The 18,895-nt window shown below is 47.2% G+C and overlaps 1 protein-coding gene across 1 annotated transcript in view; it reads left to right on the top strand.

The window, feature by feature from the left end:
- SEZ6L (seizure related 6 homolog like) overlaps positions 1 to 18,895 on the top strand; it is a 148,213-nt gene that overhangs the window by 818 nt on the left and 128,500 nt on the right. The gene's annotated exons all lie outside the window — the stretch shown is intronic.

Below are 18,895 nucleotides of genomic sequence, written 5' to 3'. Positions count from 1 at the left end.
ACTCTTGGGCACCCGGGGCCCGGCCCTTGCGAGCGCAGCTCCCCGCTGAGCGCTCGGGCACAGGCTCGCGGGAACTGGCCCCTGGCGTGGGGGGCCCCCAGCCTGAGCCGAGCCATTGTCGGGGGCTGCGGGACCCGGGCTCTGCTCTGCCCAGTGGGGCCGGGGTGGGTCCAGGTCCCGGGCCAGTCTCCCGGGCGCCTTTGTTCTCTGCCGCCCGGGGCGGGTCCCGGGGCGCTGGGGAACCAGAGGGTTTCTGGCCGGCTGCGCCCGTCCCGTAGTGTCTCGCCGGGGAGCGGGGGCTGCAGTGTCCAGGTGCCGCGTGTGGCCCCGGGAGGGAGCCCGGTGCCGGCGTGTGGACAGGGCAGAGGTGGCCCCCGGAGATCCAGGGCTGCGGTTTGGCTCGGTGGCTCTAGGCACCCCCTGTACCCAGGCTGTCCCAGCAGCCGGCCGGCCGGCCGGGACCCGGGCAGGACGAGGGGCCCCCGAGAAGCTACTGGGCTGGGTTTGGGCAGACGGGACCGTGCATTGCAGCCGGGCTCAGCGGCCAGTCCCCTCCGCCCGCCAAACTTCGCTTCCGAGCACGGAGTGGTTCTGAGAAAGGGGTGAGGGGCAGGGAGCCTTCAGCAGCCCCCTCGCTGACCCGCGGCCGCCCCCTGCGCTCCTGGCCGGAGAGGCGCCTCTGCCTGCCCGTATTACGCACCCGCACAGCGCAGGAGTGTGCGGGAACCCGGCTCCCGGAGCGGCCGGGCGGCCATGGGGCGCGGGCTGGCAGCGGTACAGCCTGAGGCGGGGGCGCACACGCTGACCCTTCCCCAAATCACCGGTTCGTGCTGGGGCAGCCTAGCGGCCCGGCCAGAGCCGCCGCCGGCCCCCTGGCCAGTACCGGGCTTGTCATTTCAGCACCGACTCTGGGAACAGCTCCCGGAGCAGAAAAGATGCCTCCGGGCTTCTGGCACAGGCCCTGCCCGCTTTTGTGGGTCTCCAGACTGCACTGTCAATGCCCCCGGGGGTGCATGGCCACTTGCAAAGCGAGGGCCCGATCCTGCTCAATGTACTCCGGGGCGTTTGTAGGACTCAGACCCTTTATTTATTTATAGCTGGGTGATGTTCAGAGTAAAGAAAATAACTTCCAACCCCTTGGTTAACAAAGCTTGTCATTAAACAGTGAGCGTTAAAGAGTCAGTAATGTTCCCCATTTACACCTAACCTGGACAAAATAATGAAAGCCTGTATTTAAATAAATGGCCCCTTCCTACACCCTGCCCTTTCTTAATGATCCTCCCTTAAAAATACATGTTTGATACCCCTGAGAGGGTCCCTGGCTTCCTGTGGATTGGTTTCTGTTATACACATATGGCAAAGAAAAACAGTGCAAGGCTGCAGAATGTCAGATGCTGTAATTCCATTAAGGACTTGGGGAATGTCAGACTGATGGTATTTCTGTGGTGCTGGCTCAGGCATGGGACATGGGCTGAAATGAGAGGAGTTGTGATTTACCAAAAGGCTACATTTAATTGTGTGTGTTTGTTAAACATTTGCACACTGAATGGCTCTCTTCTTTTCTCATCCCACTAATACCATCGTGAATAATACGCTGTGCAATTCATTGGAGGGTGACGTAACAAAGTCATGGGAAATGAATATAGTTAGGGCCAAAAGCTGCTCTCTGAACTCTAGCAAGTGTCCCACAGATTGTAACGGGCAATCCCTTGTGGGCAAGGCAGTCAGGATTTCACCCCCGACTTAAGATCCATTAATAACCATCAGGGAGAGAACAGGAGTGGCCAATAGGTGTTTCTGTTGTGGCAGCTGTAAAAGGGATGGGTTGGAAAATTGACCTTCAATACTGCCCTTGTATTTTTAACAAAGATTAACAGCTGTTGGTGGCAGGATGGTGGTATAATGGAAAAATAAGCTTGTAGCTGCACTCTTGATACTTCCTTCTGCCCATATTCCTATAGAAAACTCCATTAAAGAATCTTGTTTTACATTTTAAATTCAACTCTGTGTCTTCTTAGACAGTTTATTTTTTGTTTCACAGCAAGAAGGGTTAGATTTCCTTTCTAAAGAGAAAAGACTAGTGGATACATATAGCCACAGATATATGAGAGAAGAAGTGCACTATCCTTTTCTCTTTATAAAGGAAACCTAATATATATATAATATTAGTGTGTTCATGTCATGCGTGTACACATGGGGATGACCATAATAAAAGAAGATGTATTGATGAGGTCTCCATGGGCAGATGACTAACCGTAACTTCAGCATCAGGCACAACATGTCAAGAGGAAGTTGCTCCATTCCTTCACGGTTTTATGCAACTGACCGCTATCACCTATTCTGCTCATTGGCTAGCCATACCTTGGGACCTGTGGAAGGGCCGAAAGCCAGCCATGACTGTGCTCTGTGTTCTCCGTGTCCCTGTACAGATGGGTTTGGAGGACATGGCCAGTGGATCCATAACTGTGTGAAAATACTGGCCAAACCCTGGGTGGAATGCAGGGACCACAGGAGTTCCTGAAGCTCTTCTGCTTCCCCTCTGCCTGGGGGAACAACTTGCTTCATCGGCAGCCCCTCTAGGGAGCACTGGTGTGCAGCCCATTTCCTCAGGATCAGGATTTAGCCCTCAGTGCAAGAGTGATAGGGAATAAATCAACAGAGGGAACACACTGTACGGAACTCCTCTTGGTTGGCAGAGTGGGAGCTGATAATTAGTTGACCCTTTACAAGGCTTAGTGAATTATTGCTGTAAAATCCCAAAGTTGTGCACACAAAGCCATGAAGCCAGGGACAGTTTGGCAGTTTCCATTGCTTATAGGATGAGGTTCTTTGCCATGTGTCATGCATGGGGCCTTCTGGCCTTAATCTATGAGTGGGAGCAGGCCTGGCCCATGCACAAAAATCGTTTGCTTCTGTCTGCCTCAGTTTTCAGTTCACTTTTGCAAAGTAACAGCTGGTTTTAAGTCAGCTGCACCAACCAATCACTAGTCTGCACGAGTCCCAGTAGCTTTGCCGCTTGTGGTGTCCTTTACACCGAGGAAGAATGGGTGTAAAGTTCTACCATTCTGATCCGTAGGAATCGTTCTGTTCCTGAGGCACCAGTACTAGGTGCAGGGCAATGGAGAATCATGTCCTCTGTTTTGAAAATCTTCCATGAGAAAACTCTGGGTGCCAGAATGCAAAGAGCATGTGAATCAAAATCCAGTTCATTGCAGCACTGTGTGTCTGGTATGCAAATAATGAGACAAGACAACAGTGACAGGTCTTGTTAGCACTAATAATGTTCAGTCCAAGACAACTGTCAGAGCTTGGGGCCTTATCGTGCAGTCTTTCCACCTGCAGAGCTCTCACTGCAGTTGGTCCTTGTGGTGCCCACATGCATCTATTCCAGGGATCCTCAGAGCCACATACAACAATCTTCAGAAGTTCAAGAACTGGGGCAGGAGGTGCCTGCCGGGGCTCGGGGCTTCAGCCAGGGTTTGCTGGCCTCACTTGGTCACATGATGCTGCTGGGCCCGCTCCCAGCACAGCAGCTGCTGGAGCCGGCAAGCTGGGAGCTGCGGCCACAGGGTGAGGCAGCAGCCCTTCTGTGCAGCTCCCAGCGGTTTGCCACTGCCTCTCCAGGTGGAGCTAACACCTGAGAGCTGCAGGGAGGGGCTGTTGAGGGGGGTGTGACTCAAGCTATGGGGGGGGGTGAACCCTTACATTGTGCCCCCTCACTCTTAGCAGGCACCGGTCATCTCTGGCAGAAGCCCCTAGCCCCACCACCCCGACACAGGGCAGAAGCCCTGAGCTCCCCCCCTTCCCAGTCTGGCTGAGAATGGGATGGGGATGGGGGACTCTGCCAGCCACATTTTAACTGTAAAAGAGCCGTGGTTTGGCCACTCCTGCTCTATTCCCTGTAGTGGTACAGTGGGAACTAATATTGAGACGGAGAAGTCATTCTGTTTTGGTCAGAGAAATCCTACAAGTTACTGAGCCCCCCAAGCCCCTTTTAGTCAATGGGAGTAGCGTACCTCAAAGGATTGGGCCTACCGAAAACGAGGTGTGTAAATACATCACCTGTTGAACCACTGGCGATGTGGACTGTTGTCCACTAGAGGTTGTGATGAGACCACTAAATACTTAAAGCCTCATGAATCTATAACACGAATGCAGATGGAGGTATTGTTGAGCTCCTGACTCTGACTCTGCATTTAATCAGAACTCTTGTATTCTTTGGCGTGTGTACATTTACCCCAGTGACTTGTTCAAGCTGTGTAATATGCCATAGGGAATGCTCTACTCAGAAAACTATAGGAGACTTTTTTAAAAAATAAATCGAGTGTGTCACCCAAAAGGCTAAACTGTGTATGAACTAAGCAAGATATGCAAAACGTTGCCACTGTGTCCCCTCTGGAATCAGCAGCAATCCCAGTGGTATCATCTCAAGAAATTAGAGCTGCATATCTGCTTCGTTTGTCAGCAGCCTGTGCAGCCTGTGAGAACAGTGGAATGGAACTTCCCTTATCAAAAGATATCAGAGGCCACATTAAACATCTATTTTTCTCCTTCATAGAAAGAACCAGTCGGACCATGTACAGAAGCTATACAATGAAATGAGCAACACAGTATTATTATTATTGGTGTTTATGTAGCGCTAAGGAGCTCCAGTCACGGCCCAGGGTTCCATAGTGCCAGGCGCTGTACAGACACCCTACTGCTTTTAAATTATTGCCTTATAATGTGCAAATATGGTATCTGACATTTAAACTTCCCATGCAGTTGACGATGTGTGATGATGCTTCTTTCTTTGCCCCTGCTTATTTGTGTTCCAAAGGGCAGTGTTACAGGAAGCTACACAACTGAATATGCAGTTAGGTACCTTGTATATATTCCTGAATGAGGCTATATGCACAAATGTTGTAAGATTAGCTGCAGAAGAAGATGAATTAAGTTCTTATACAGGCAAATGATGTAAACAAGGAAGATGCACAGATATATTATCCATCCATTGTTCCACTGATAGTTGAAAGTTGAGCAGCTACTGGGGGCAATAAATCGATATGTAAACAAATAGCAGGTGAGCTGATTTATATAGAGGGTGGTGCAGCATCATTCTACATGAGCAGGCACAAAACACATTTGCTGTGACTGTGTCAGTTTTTCCTGGAAGGGCAGAATTGTTTGTGCAGGTATTTCAGTTCAGGGCCCAGGTTGTGTGTATTGTGTGTGTCAGTTTTTGCAATTCTTTTTTACAAACATACAATTTTGAAAAGTTAATGTTATCTATATGATTAAATATCGTGTAGCTTTCAAACGAGAATGGCTACAGCTTCAGATATCAATTTATTTTACTCCTTGTGCCGTGGCAACATGTATTTTCAGTTCCAGTGGCTTTTTTCAATTATGTTGCATTCACAATCCAAAAGTTGTTTACCAATGTGTTTGTAATTGTCAAGTGTATAAATTAGATTTATTATTGAACAGTAAAGGGAAAACTTTCAGGACAATCCTGTTACAAAATACCAGCTATATTCTTATTAACCATGCGCAGATCGTGTCTGGGGGTGAAAACTGCCAGCAAAGTATCTTTGTGGGATTTAGATGCATGTTTAAAGAAAAGGAAAATACTGTGTAAGTGGCAGAGTTAGTCACCTTCCAATTCTCCAGTCTATCAGGTTAGATTTACAGACTTACAAGAGTCAGAAATTGTTGATTTGAGGAGTGACGTAGTTCTCCGTGTTTAACTGCTTGAATTGCAAGATATAGCAGCTGAAAGCTTCTGTGCATCACAAACACATCTGACTTTGGTCCAAAATCCCCAGCGTGTCTCTGTAGTAAGTCAGAAGAGCAGACTGGATACTGGCATGCAAATGAGGATGCTAGCCTCCCACTTTTCTTCTGAGCTTCTGCAAAACAAGTAGCTTTGTAAGTGGGGCAGGGATTGTATAAAATGTACATTATACAGTGTGTGATGTAATCCGCAGTGCAACACCATTGGAGCAACCCTCCCAAAGATAACTTTGCACATTAATACTAATCAGTGGCATTGTGTGTGCAGCCAGAGCACAAGGGGTGGCATTTCTTCAGAGACAGAAATTCCACAGTGTATCTGAACACAATGTTTGTACTTATGAGATTAGAAAGAAGACAAAGACAAGCCTGGAGAGAGAGATGCATTAACCTTTCCAGGTGCATGACAGATGCCGCTAGCACACTGGACTAGCAATTTACGTAGGCTGTTCCCAGGGGGCACAGCGCTAAATTGGTTCCATATAACTTGAGGGCCGTTTTATCAACCATGCAGCCAGACACAAGGATGAGATACTTGAATATCACATATTGCCCATGTCCCTATGTGGAAAGTTACTGTCGTGAACTGCATAACCTTGGGGTTAAATAATAACTGAACTCTCCAAGCTGTGGCCAGGAGGGTGATCTCTTGAATTTTTCTGGTGTTTTGTCTCATTGGCCGGAATAGAACTGCATTTAATGCCAGTATTCCTGAAAGGGAGATGCCAGGTTTGCAGCCTTGCCATAACTTTCAAACCAAATGTGGTTTGTTTACAAGTGCAAAGATGTGTTTTCTAACTGCCGGCCTTGCAGACTCAGCCTGGGATCTGAAAGCTAAGAGAGACTTTCTGTTCTACACATTGTCCGAAAGGTCCTCCAGGCCAAATGAGGTCCAGTGAGACATTTGTGCAGCCATTGTCTGCAAACTAAGTGCTCAGTGACACCTGTGCCCACCCCTGTGCCTTCCGAGGTCTGAGCTGGCACTGCTGCATAACTGATTGGCATTCTGCTAATCATTCCGGTCCTGAGGCAGCAGCCAAAATAGAATCCAGCTCACTCTCTCTGAGCTCTGCTGGCCCTGCAGCATTAGCAGGAGGGAAAAAACCACTCAGATGCATGTTTGTCATGCTGAACAGCACATCTTAATGCATCCACTGGGAGGGAACAGGTCTGCTGAGGAAGACAGCACCAGTTATACATTGTCATTTTTCACGACAGACCCTCCCTTCTGGGCTCTCACCCTCGCAGGGGTCCCAGGTACTCATTCAGAAAGCACATTCAGCACTAGCCAGGCTTACATACCCCTCAATCCGGCTACACACTCTAAAGTGCACGGGTGTGACATGTGCCTTTGCCACTTGGAGCTGAGCATCTCCGTGGTTGAGTTTGTCAGCAGTTCACTTTCCCACAACAGCACTTCCATGAAGGTGCTGGCTGGCTAAACCTTTGTGCAGCGTATATTTTGAGACAGGTTTCCCAGGCAACTTCAGCAACATAACTTGCCTCTCTGGCAACGACACATTCATGCACAATTGCCAATATGCTGCATTTTTGGCTCAGAGGTGTTAACTGGTGTAAAGAAGCATGTGAAAACAATAGTTCCACAGAAAAGGAACTGCTCACAGGACGGCAAACACTTGAAGCAACTGATGTCTGTTCTAAACCCCTATTTGCTCAGCAAACATGCATGCACATGGGCACACAGACACACATCTAGCTGGAGCCGCCAGGCCATCTTGGGAACAGTGCCCTCCAGTGGCGGGCCAGAGCGTGAGCAGGCAGGGAGGAGTGCATACGAGCACCACGCATAGTCTACAGAGTTGGGTTCTGAGCCAGGGATGTCAAAACAGGCATCTGTGCAGAGCTTGCTCTTCTCCAGTCAAGACAACGTACCCCTGCTACTGCAGCTATGGCTGCAGACAGAGAATAGTGATGCGAGCGCCCTGTTTCTGGCTCTCATGAGCCAGGACTGGGTCCCTCGGGGCATTAAGAGAAGGATTCCAATGAAGTCCTTACTCCACTGCTGCTTTCAGAGGAAGTTCACACCTCTGCCCCTCAACTGGCTAAAACAAATTCTGTGTGACCGTCAGATTGCTGCCAAGTAGATGGGAAGAGGCAACGAACCCTACTTTGTGGCCTCAGGCAGGTTCTGTATGTGGAACGATCATGTCTTATTTCTGCTGACTAGGACTGAAGTGGCACTGGCAAACACCACTCTTTAAAGAGCTCCGGGCTGGAGGACAAACCCTGTAGTCATTCAGAGAGGAGTCACTCTACGATCCCAAATGAGGGGTGGAGCCATTGAGGGTTCGGATTTCCTGCCATGCTAGGGTAGAATACGGAGTTTTCAGCTGAGCTCATGGAGCAATACCATGGTCCAGTTTATTCCAGCACTGAGAGTTTTCTGATTCAGAACAAGAAGGCTGTCAGCTGATACACATCAGCATTGGTGCCACCACAGAAATGCAAAGCCTAGTTGTCACCATCATGCCCACATCAAATCTTCTCTGAACTGAACAGCTCAAGCTTTGTGTATTATCAGATGTAGCACCGATGAAAACAACTATTTCTATCTAAAGGACATGGTGGTGAGATCCCTGCAAGAGTGAAGGAGCACACAGCACATGTCAGGGACGGAAGTGGTGGAAAGCTCACATTTGCAGCCCCCGGGCCACTTTGTGCAGAGAGAGTGGTGTGAGAGAGCTGTGAGAGAGCAGCCTATGGGCTGCTCTAACTTACACCAGCTCAAACCATCCCACTGGGCTGAAACCACAGCTGGGGAATGATGGGGCACAGCAATGTCCCTATCAAACCTCTACATTGGGTGTGTGGCATAGGAGCTCCTGCACTGACTCTACATCAAGCACTGGGGTGATCCTCCCAGACCCTGTATGCCAGCCTGGAGACTCACATTCTGGTGGTGGTGCAGCAAAGCAGTTACGCCACAGCCCAGGATCCAGCCTGTCATTCTGAGTCAGCAGAGACTAAGCGTGTGAGCAGGAAAGCTTTTAACACAATTTTGCCACCATTTCAAACCCTGACGTCCCACCATAGGCTTTAGCACGCTGCAGTAGCTTAGCAAACCTTTAATATTTCAGTAATGGTCTATCATAATGGCAACAGGAATTCTCAGCACAGTGTCACTAGTTCATAAGGCATATTTGTGTCCAAAAATGTTGTAGAGGGAGCAACTGTGTATAGTACAATCACAGAACTACAGAAACCACTGGCTGGGGCAGAAAGAAAGGGAGGGCGTAAACCAGGGGAAAGAGGGGTGCATTCAGCAGAGATTGCAGACAGGAAGGATAGCTGAGGGTGGAGAATAGAGAGGAAGAAATGTCACAGGAGAGGCTGGAGGCAGAGAGGATTTAAAACCCAGTATGAATCCGGTGCCAATAACCCTTCTACTATTTACATCCAGCTTACACGGCTTTGAAAAAGTTCACCCATTGCTTTCAGTGCCCAGCACTTCATGAGTGTCAAGGTTTTCACCTTCATTAGCACATCCTTTGGTAAGTGATCTGCATTTGAGTCTTTGAGGAGGAATGGCCAGTAACTGCTGTTTGGAGAGAATAAAGGAAGCATCCGCTCCCAGTCTCTAGTAAGGGCTGATCTGGGTTAGGGACATTTGTACTGAGGTAGCTACCCTGGAACCACCAACCCTATCCCACTGCTATGACTGAGTAAGCAAGCCCCGAGGCGCTCCATTCACCTGGTGTCTGTGCCACCCTGAGTTTGGACTCAGCAGCCAAATAACGGGTACTATGCACGTTCCAGTACAAAAACAATTCATTAAAATGCTTTCCTGAATATAGCTCTTTTCCACTTCCATGCTAGTAAACAGGGAAACACCCCCAAATGTCTCTCTCCTTTCACAGCTTGTTAACAAGTAAGTTGTTAAAAATGGTCTTGTAAAGCCCCTTGGGGCCACTCTACTGGCTTTTGCTTCTGGGGGCCGAGCCATTCATTTTAACTGCTCATGTTAAGTAAGCCGAGTCTATTCCATCAGGCTGATAAAAACATGCAGCCATTCTCTGGGGTGATTGCTATTGGACTGCATCATGGGGATGATTAACAGAAGGCATAAATAATTCTGTTACTCAGATCCCCTTCTCTCCCAGCCCACCATCCTTCCCTGCCCTCGCACACTTTAATCATAAGGATTTTAGAAATTTGACAAGACCTACAATGTTCAGCAGGCAGAGATGGCAGGACCCTAAGCCAATAAAATGTTATAAAATAGAGAATGAAGCCTTGTCATTATTACTATTGTCTTATGTTTATAGACTATCAGCACCTTCCAGCCTGGAGAATCCCAGTGCATCTCAGAGAGACTACACACTGAGACTACATCTCCTAGAGTCTGACCCTGTATCCCTAGGAAGTTGGTGGCAATTTTGGAAGCATGGGGGTGCAGAATTTGGTCTGACATATTACAAAGTTGTTGAGATGGCCCTCTAGGTAAGAGGACCACACACAGCATTGCAAAGGTTATAAAAGCCCAGGACAAGAGCACAACTTGAATATCCTTACAAAAAGTGCCGTATGACATTTAATGTCTATGCAGAGCAGACAAAACCTCATTTTTTAAGGTCTGTGACAGCCCCATTCAGAGTCACTCAGTTCATCTGCATTGGAGGTTGAAGTGGTGTAATAATAAAAGGTGAATCATCCAACTGACAATTGAGGGGAATTTTTGAATAAACTGCTTGGAAGCATGAAGTTGTGTTGTACCTGTGTTGGTCCCAGGATATGAGAGACAAAGAGGGTGAAGTAATATATTTTACTGGACCAATTTCTGCTGGTGAACGAGATGAGCTTTTGAGTTCCACAGAGCTCATCCCCAGACCTGAGAAACTGAATCATCAGCCCTGAAGAACAGCTCCGTTGAACATGGTAGCTTCTCTGTTTCACCATCAGAAGTTGGTCTGATAAAAAATATGACCTCACCCAACTAGCCTCTCTGGAAAAAATGAAGTCACACTGGAACTTCAACCCATGGTTCCTCTCTCCCTCCCCCCTCCAGTTTAATAACTAGAACCCATTGAAAAATCAAATTTCTCTCCGATGGGAAATTCTGATATTTCAGCATTTGGTTATGCATCCTAATTCCAGGTGAAGTCAAAATATCAAAATGTTCCATTGACCTGGGCATCCATCTGAACTGCTGGGTTGCCTCATGGGAAATTGTAGTTCCATGTCCTTCCCACGTCCATGCTACCCTTTGGCCTGCACTTCAGCTCCCATGATGCACCATGGTCTTTCCCTGAGACTGAGCCACTGTGATTCCTCATGAGAGTTGTAGTTTCCTGTCCCATGAGGCACTACAGTGACTCAACTAGAGGGAGAGACTGGGGTGAGAAATGGAGTCTGGCTCCGTCATTGGGCCATGGGGACATGAAGGACCAGGAACTACAAATTCCACGAGGCACCATGGATGCAAGTGGATGCAGAGCTTCCTGTCAATTTAAAATTAAATGTTTTGTTTCCTTCACAAAGGAAAATTGAGATAAAATCAATCTTCTCTGAGAAAATTTTTGGCTCTGATGAAATCCCATTTTCCGTGAGGAAAATGTTTCATTTGAAATTTTTCAACCAGCCCTATTGCTAACCCATCTTTCATTTCTCTTGGTCTCATAAAGCAGAAAGGGTCTGACATCCTCTGGAGGCTGTGTCCCCCCACAGAGAGATGAGATGTGCCACTGAGTCAAACCTTGCCCACTATCATTTGCATGTCAGCCCCATTCATGATATTCCAACGGTTGGATAAAGATGTTAATGTGACATAATCCTAATAAACAAGGGGCCTGGAAATGAGAGACGAAAAAGCCAACTCTTAAGTAGCGGTGATGTCTAAAGCGCTGGCATCTGTGAATGTCCTTCTCCTGGGTGTCTGCGTCACAGCGGGTGACATTTCTGCCACGCTGCTTCATAAGAACTTGTAACGGAGGAGAACGGAATGTCCAGCCTTAGACAACATGTAAACTGCACAGCCTGCACTTTCTGTGGCATAGCAAGACCACGCGTCCCTGCATTATTATTCACCTTGCCCTTGGAATATCAGCAGGCCTGTATTTTCTAGCAACTGTGCCTGTTTATATATTCCAAAGGGAAAAACTGGGCAGGGTCACATTGTCCAAGGTTTCCGTGATGAGGAATTGTCCTTAACAATTAAGTTTCCCTAATCCAATAATAAAATAATTCCCACAGACAAACCGGAGAAGAAGCTACAGGTGTATGTATATTAGCGAGTGCTGTTTAGTGTGGGAAAAGGCTTTGCTTTCCAGCATCCAAATGGACCTTCCCTATCTATGCCTCTGGGCCACTTGCTCACCCTCAAACTTTATGCAGAAAAGCAAGATGATGGGGAGATTTGCTAAAGAAACCTGCACACACAACGGGAGAGAAAGAGAAACAACACACTTTTAGAAAGCTGTTAGAGAATGAGCATATGCTAATTTCCAAGGGTCCAGGTGAAACATGGCAGGTTTTTAAGAGAGTTTAGAATTTGGGTCTGATACTCAGGTACGAGTGTTTATTTATTTACCTGAGGGTTTAAACATATATATAATTTCTAAGACCTAGCTCATATTCTAGCACCTGCTTTCAATGTATTCAATCCTTGAGAACTATTCTATCATGTCATCTCAGAACATCATGCCCATAGGAACACAATCCCCAAGCTGCTTGCTGGAGGCAGCGTTCCTTACCCTCCTCCCTCCTCTCTCACAGAAATGGCCTTTCCACACACCAGAGCTGTTTTGTGCTCTGCATATTATTTAATTTGTGTTCTGCCTCAGAGGTGCCTGGAGGATACTAGGAAATTGGATATTAGGGTGACCTGAAAGAAACCTACTAAATCCTCTCATCTTACTAAATCCTTATTTCTCAGCTAGCACAGAATGTAGAGGGAGATTGTTCTTCCAGATATTTCATCCTTTGCCCTAAATCTCTTCCCAAACTGCTTGTACCACAGCAGGCCAGGTTCTTAGATGATGTGAATTGGCATCACACCATTAAAGTAGATGGGGCTACACTGATTGACACCAGCTAAGGATCTGGCCCAGTGGCCCCAATCCATGGCTGTGACCAAAGAGCTCACAGCCCAAATCACCAGAGAATCACAAAAGAGGCTTTAAATTACCTCTGTACTCCCAAGATCCTGGGCCAGTTGTGCACTGGGATGGTCACTCAGTATAAATTAGAACCACCTAAAAGCAGCTCTAAATTACACTGGCTGCCAGTGGCCTCAAGGATCCATTATGGCAGCTGGGGATTGCTGAGGTGCAGAGAAGGGCTGGCCATGTTCCCTAGGCTGGTCACAAACGATGGGGTAGGAGGTGATGTAAGAGTGGTTGTACCAACTCTGTGCCACCTGAGGAGATCTCCACCATGGAGCGATCCTCCCATGCTGGGCCATGCTGGTGTGGAGACAACTCTGGTGCAACATTGCCCTAATGCAGCTAAGGACTGGGGCCAACACCTCGATGATAAATTAGTTTGCAGACTCCTCAGGGCAGAGCCTGTGTCTGTGAAGCACCGAGTACAATGTGGCTCTGATCCTGACTCTAACGTCTGGGGACTACCCCCGTACAAACAATCAAAATAGACATTTTCATGTCTAACCTGAGCTCATCCCAGATCTCCAGCTGCATTTGCATAATCAGCCCAAAGTGCAGTGCACTTTAAACTGAGATATTCAGTATGTAGGCGAGACATCAGAGCCCAGAGTTTATAAATCCCTTGTTTGCTTGGCATAAATCAGGAAAGCAGAGCCACTGGCAGCAGAGAAAGAGCACCTGAAACAGTACTAAACCGATTCTTTGCATTTCGGAGGGGATTTGCATCCCAGAAAGAAAAGCATATATTGCCCCAACTCCTGATCTCAACTTACTCCAGCTCTCCCAGCATCTGCAGTGAGTAAGGGCCTGATCCAAAGTCTAGTGAAGTCAGTGGAAAGACTTCTACCGACTGTGGTGAAAGTGGGCTCAGGAACTTGGCTTGTTGCGTTTTCCAAGAGAAAACGTAAAGGAGAGAGCAAACCAAGCCCTGACCAGCCAGAAAGGAAGGCAGAGCTAGCAAGGTAGGATTAAAGCCTGAGTAACGAAAGCCATTCTCCTGGCAGTGTGAAAAGAGCACTGTACTCAAGGTAGACAGCATTCCCATCTGAAATCAGAACTAAGAGCATGTCTAATATCAACTACCTATTAAAACTGGCTCTGGGGTGTAATTTGCCACAGAGTCATAGCCATGAAGAGAACTTTGGATCCATATTTAAAGGCATCCAAAACAATTAAAATTTGAGTGGTTTTAATGGAAGGAAACCGAGTGGGACTGAACACCTGAGAACCATAATCAGCTCAGCGAGAAAAGATTTTCATTTTCCAATTCATATAACCCTGCCTCACATTATTTCACATTATATGCACCAGCAAGTACCATAATGCTTCAGGAGGGTGTCAGTACAGGATTTAGGCCTATGGATTAACAAACCTATTAAAGGGCTCCATCATGCCACGTAGGCCCAGAATTTAGGAAGTGAGAGCCCCAGGAGGAATTCTTTCTACGTAGGCAGTGATATTCCTGCCATGTTGTTTAGAACATGGGCACTCCAAGGAGGACTGGCCATTTCACATAAAGGACTCTGGCCTTCCCCGATGGGGAGTCTTTTAAAGGGCAAAGAAGAACCCAAAGTTACATGGCAGGGAATAGTGTTGGAATAATCACCATGAGCTGTAACTAAAAATCTGAGCTGGCACCATGGATGTCAATGGGAGTTTTGCCACTGAAGTCAAAGAGCACAGGATGGAGACTGTACCCTGCCAGTGGTGGCATTGATTATAACAGGGTTACTTGCAGAATAAATAACTGCTCATTGCAGGTAAGGGTGGCAGAACCTGGCCCTAAGTTGGTAGCGAGGCCTTTAAATATTGCAAGGCCATAAGGGAGCCCCAAAGAATGGCTAACAGAGGACTGTTGGGGTAACAACATCAAATTCTCATGTCACAATTTCTGAGGCAACCTCTGACCCCTTCATGGCCTCCTTGAGGGCATCTCACTCAGGTCTTGGGCTCTAGCTGTCACCGTTCTCAGAGCAGGAACTTGCATCCCTCTCCCTCCAGACTGGGTACTAGGCTACCAGACTCCTGCAATTCACTGTGATTACCTCAGCAGGTCTGACTTTAATTCTTCTCCAGATCTGGGGTTCTGGGTAAGTTACACACAGATCAAGGGAGAGACTTTGAATCCAAAAGTGTTTCAACAGGTTTGTGAGATTCTAGGGATCCACAAAAAAACTCCCCACATCAGCACACCCACAGTCTGACAGGGTGGTGGAAAGCTTCGGTAGGACTTTTGAGGGTTCAGCTGGCTCCCTTTGTAGAACAGCACCAAAGGGACGGGTGTTATCAGATGTTTGGCTGTGTGTGAGTGCAGCAGTGCAGCAGTGTGTGAGTGTGTTCTCCCTGTGTGTTGTCCCAGCTCTGCACAGATAGCTGGCACAGCAGATCTCGAGCGAACCACCCAATGACCACAAAATCCGTTAAGGTGCGAAGGCGCGTGGTCAGGTTTATTGTCAGTAAAGCACGGTCCTAGCTCTCCAGATCAATGTCTACAGCTACACTAGCACCTGGATGCCCGTGACAATGGACACAGCTCAGTCAGTGGCAGGACTTTCCACTGTCCCCTCGGCTGGACAAAGACACTCCCTCTGAGATACATCTTTATACACCAATACAAACAAGTGACATATCACCTTTGACATATCAAGGTGCCACCCATTGCCCTGTATCTGGAGGTTTGATCAAAACATCTCTGTTCATCATGTTGTCATCCTGACCTTATCCTTAAGATGGGTCAGCATGTTCCTGTTATCTTTGGGGAATGTGTTTATTGGGGTGTTCTGGTGCCACCCTTCTGGAATGTGCTTGCGTGAGTGTTTTGTGCCTACCATCTCTTAGGAATATGTGTTTTTACAGTATCAACCCTATGCTTGCCAGATTCTGTGAGCAGGGCCTGCCTCTTGGTCACAGCTTCACTTTGCTTTATGTCAGCAAGGTTTTGACTACTTTAGCCCAGGCCTCAGGCCTCATACCAGGCCTCTGATACATGGGCTTATGTTTCAGGCCCTCTTCTTACTACAACAGGGACCAGCATATCCCATGGCCGTTAATGGCTTATAGAACAGCAGCCAATGAGAGCACAAAGTGCATCCCAGCACTCCTCATGATTGGTTATGAGCTAAGACCCCAACAACCCTCTTGCATGCAATTCCTGAAAAGGAACAAAGCGGTCTGAACCATTTTGGACTATGTGAAGATAGCCTCTGATAAAATGAAAAGACTCTCAGATGTAAGGTCAGACAGGGAAACTTTTAAAGAGGGACCTCATCTGGTTCCACAATTCTAAGAGAAAGAAGAGTAGGAGCCCTAGGCTGGATAAACCTTGGGAGGGACCCTGCACAGTACCGACCCAAATCAGTGAAGTGGTGTACAGGATACATACATTGGATCCCAAGACTAAACCAAAAGTTATCCATAAGGTCCATCTGAGGTTGTGTCAGGAGGACAGGATTTCAGCATGGCTGCCCCCCAAATCTGAGAATGCTGCTGTGGATGCTGAGGCTGGGAAAGTTGTGACAGTAATGAGTCCCCCATTCAAACATAACGGGCAGGAACGGTCACAGCCAGCAAGTGCCACAGAGACAACAGACACATCTCAGGAGCACATTGAAAGGAAATCCAGGGAGAAAAAAGCCCCAAAGATACTTTGGTGGGGATAAAATTCTTGTACGTCGGTGATGTGGGGGCGAAGGACCTCCATGACTTTAAGATTAAGCTAGATAAGTTTATGGAGGAGATGGTATGATAGGATAACGGGCTTAGTCAATAGGTCAATTAAGTGCCACACTGGTAATTAGTACAATGGGTCAATGATAGGATATTGTTAGCCTTTTTCCAGAGGGTATGGCTGGAGAGTCTTGCCCGCATGCTCGGGGTTCAGCTGACCGCCATATTTGGGGTCGGGAAGGAATTTTCCTCCAGGGTAGATTGGCAGTGGCCCTGGAGGTTTTTCGCCTTCCTCCGAAGCATGGGGCAGGGGTCGCTTGCTTAAGGAGTGGGTGGATCGGCTTATGTGGCCTGCATCTTGCAGGAGGTCAGACTAGATGATCATAATGGTCCCTTCTGATCTTGAATTCTATGATTCTATGTGAAGCTATCCTGACAGACAGGCACTATACATATTGTGGCAGTGTATCCCATAAGGCTTTATGGGGTGAGGGTGCTCATAAATGTATGTATGATATAACTGGAATAGGGTTTTGCTACATATGCCATGTAACATATCTATGTAAAGGTTATGCTCTACTGGTTATGTTCATCCTAGTTGTATGCAGGCAACATTTGTGTGTTCAAAGTTATGAACATTGACTGTATAATTGCTTGATTTCTAAGTAGTCTTAGTTAGAACATTTGGTCACTTCTTGGGGAAGGAATGTGCAAATTAGGTGCTCAGTCAGGAAACACTTAACAGACAAAAGAGCTTGGAAGGCTTCAATCCACATAAGAAGTCTTCCCGGAGACAAGATACCATGTGGACAATGGAGTTCTGGAGTCACCTGGGCAAGTCACATGTCCATGCATGACTCACTCTTTACAGGCAGAAGAACATACAGAAACTGAGAGCAGACAGGAATAGAGAGTCAAAGAATGGGAGAGTCAAGAAGGAGCCTGTGAACACACTATGACTCGTTGGGCCTGGTATTGGCTAAAGAGGCTTGAGGCTGTAAACCAAGAAACTGCTCCTTTTGTTCTGGGTTCCGACTCGGCTGGGTTCAGAGACTTGGGACTCTCTACGTTCCTTGTAAGTAAATAAGATTGCATCAAAGAAATACCCGACTCTATCCACTACCGTTTCCAGCTGGAACACCCAATCGTTGACTAGCCACTTGGGTCGAAAAGGGGCAACACTGGTGTCTCAGGAACGTTAGGGCTAACCAATGACCAAACAACCTTCACAGAGCAAAGTACTGTTTGTTCAGAACAAAAGCACTACTGCAAAAACATATCATGAAAACAATAAACAGCTTATCCTTATGTCCAGTTTACCGGCAGTCACCCATCTTCCACCTGGAGAGCCTGACTGGGCTAAATACTTCAGGCCCTTTCTGCAGGTCTGTCTCTTTTGGTCACAGTTTCATGTCAATTCTTGTAGCGAGGATGAATGACCTCTCTCCCTAGGTCAGGGAAGTCAATTTATACAGTTTTGGCTTCTGGTTCTTTGTCTGTCAGGTTTCTAAACCAGGTCAAACCAGCACATGCTATTTCCTCAGAGGTGAAACTTCCATAGACTTGTTACTTGCCTTGTTTCAGGATTAGGAATTTGCATTAATTACTCTCTTCTCCTCTCCCCCGAGTGAATTGAATTCCTGCTGGATACCCTTAGCTCCTCCACTGAGCCAGGCCTGCCCATAAAGATACATGTAATATTTATAAAGTCAGTATAGTACTCTGAATAGTCCATATTTCCAAAGTATTGCACCTGTCACACCTCACTCTCACTAAGTTCTCTCTGATACTCCCGTCATTGTCACTCCTGAAAGCCCCGTTATCTCTCAAAATGGCACCATGTATTGACACCTCTCTGATTTCAAAGGAGAGTAAAACTCACCAGTTTAGAAACAGGTGGTCATGGAAGATGGGGTTCAGAAACAATAACATATGGGCCTGGGCAGGAGGCATGAGTCACTGAGGAAGGAGCCAAAGGAAGAAAATGTTAAAATGGAGAGCAGCAAAGAATCCTGTGGCACCTTATAGACTAACAGACGTTTTGCAGCATGAGCTTTCGTGGGTGAATACCCACTTCTTCGGATGCAAGTGGTGGAAATTTCCAGGGGCAGGTTTATATATGCAAGCAAGAAGCAAGCTAGAGATAACGAGGTTAGTTCAATCAGGGAGGATGAGGCCCTGTTCTAGCAGTTGAGTGAAAACCAAGAGAGGAGAAACTGGTTCTGTAGTTGGCAAGCCATTCACAGTCTTTGTTTAATCCTGAGCTGATGGTGTCAAATTTGCAGATGAACTGGAGCTCAGCAGTTTCTCTTTGAAGTCTGGTCCTGAAGTTT

This window comes from Mauremys mutica, chromosome 16 (assembly GCF_020497125.1).
Source record: "Mauremys mutica isolate MM-2020 ecotype Southern chromosome 16, ASM2049712v1, whole genome shotgun sequence".
NCBI lineage: Eukaryota > Metazoa > Chordata > Testudines > Geoemydidae > Mauremys > Mauremys mutica.
Note: the sequence above shows the minus strand (reverse complement) of the source record. Positions and strands in the feature narration are given on the sequence as shown.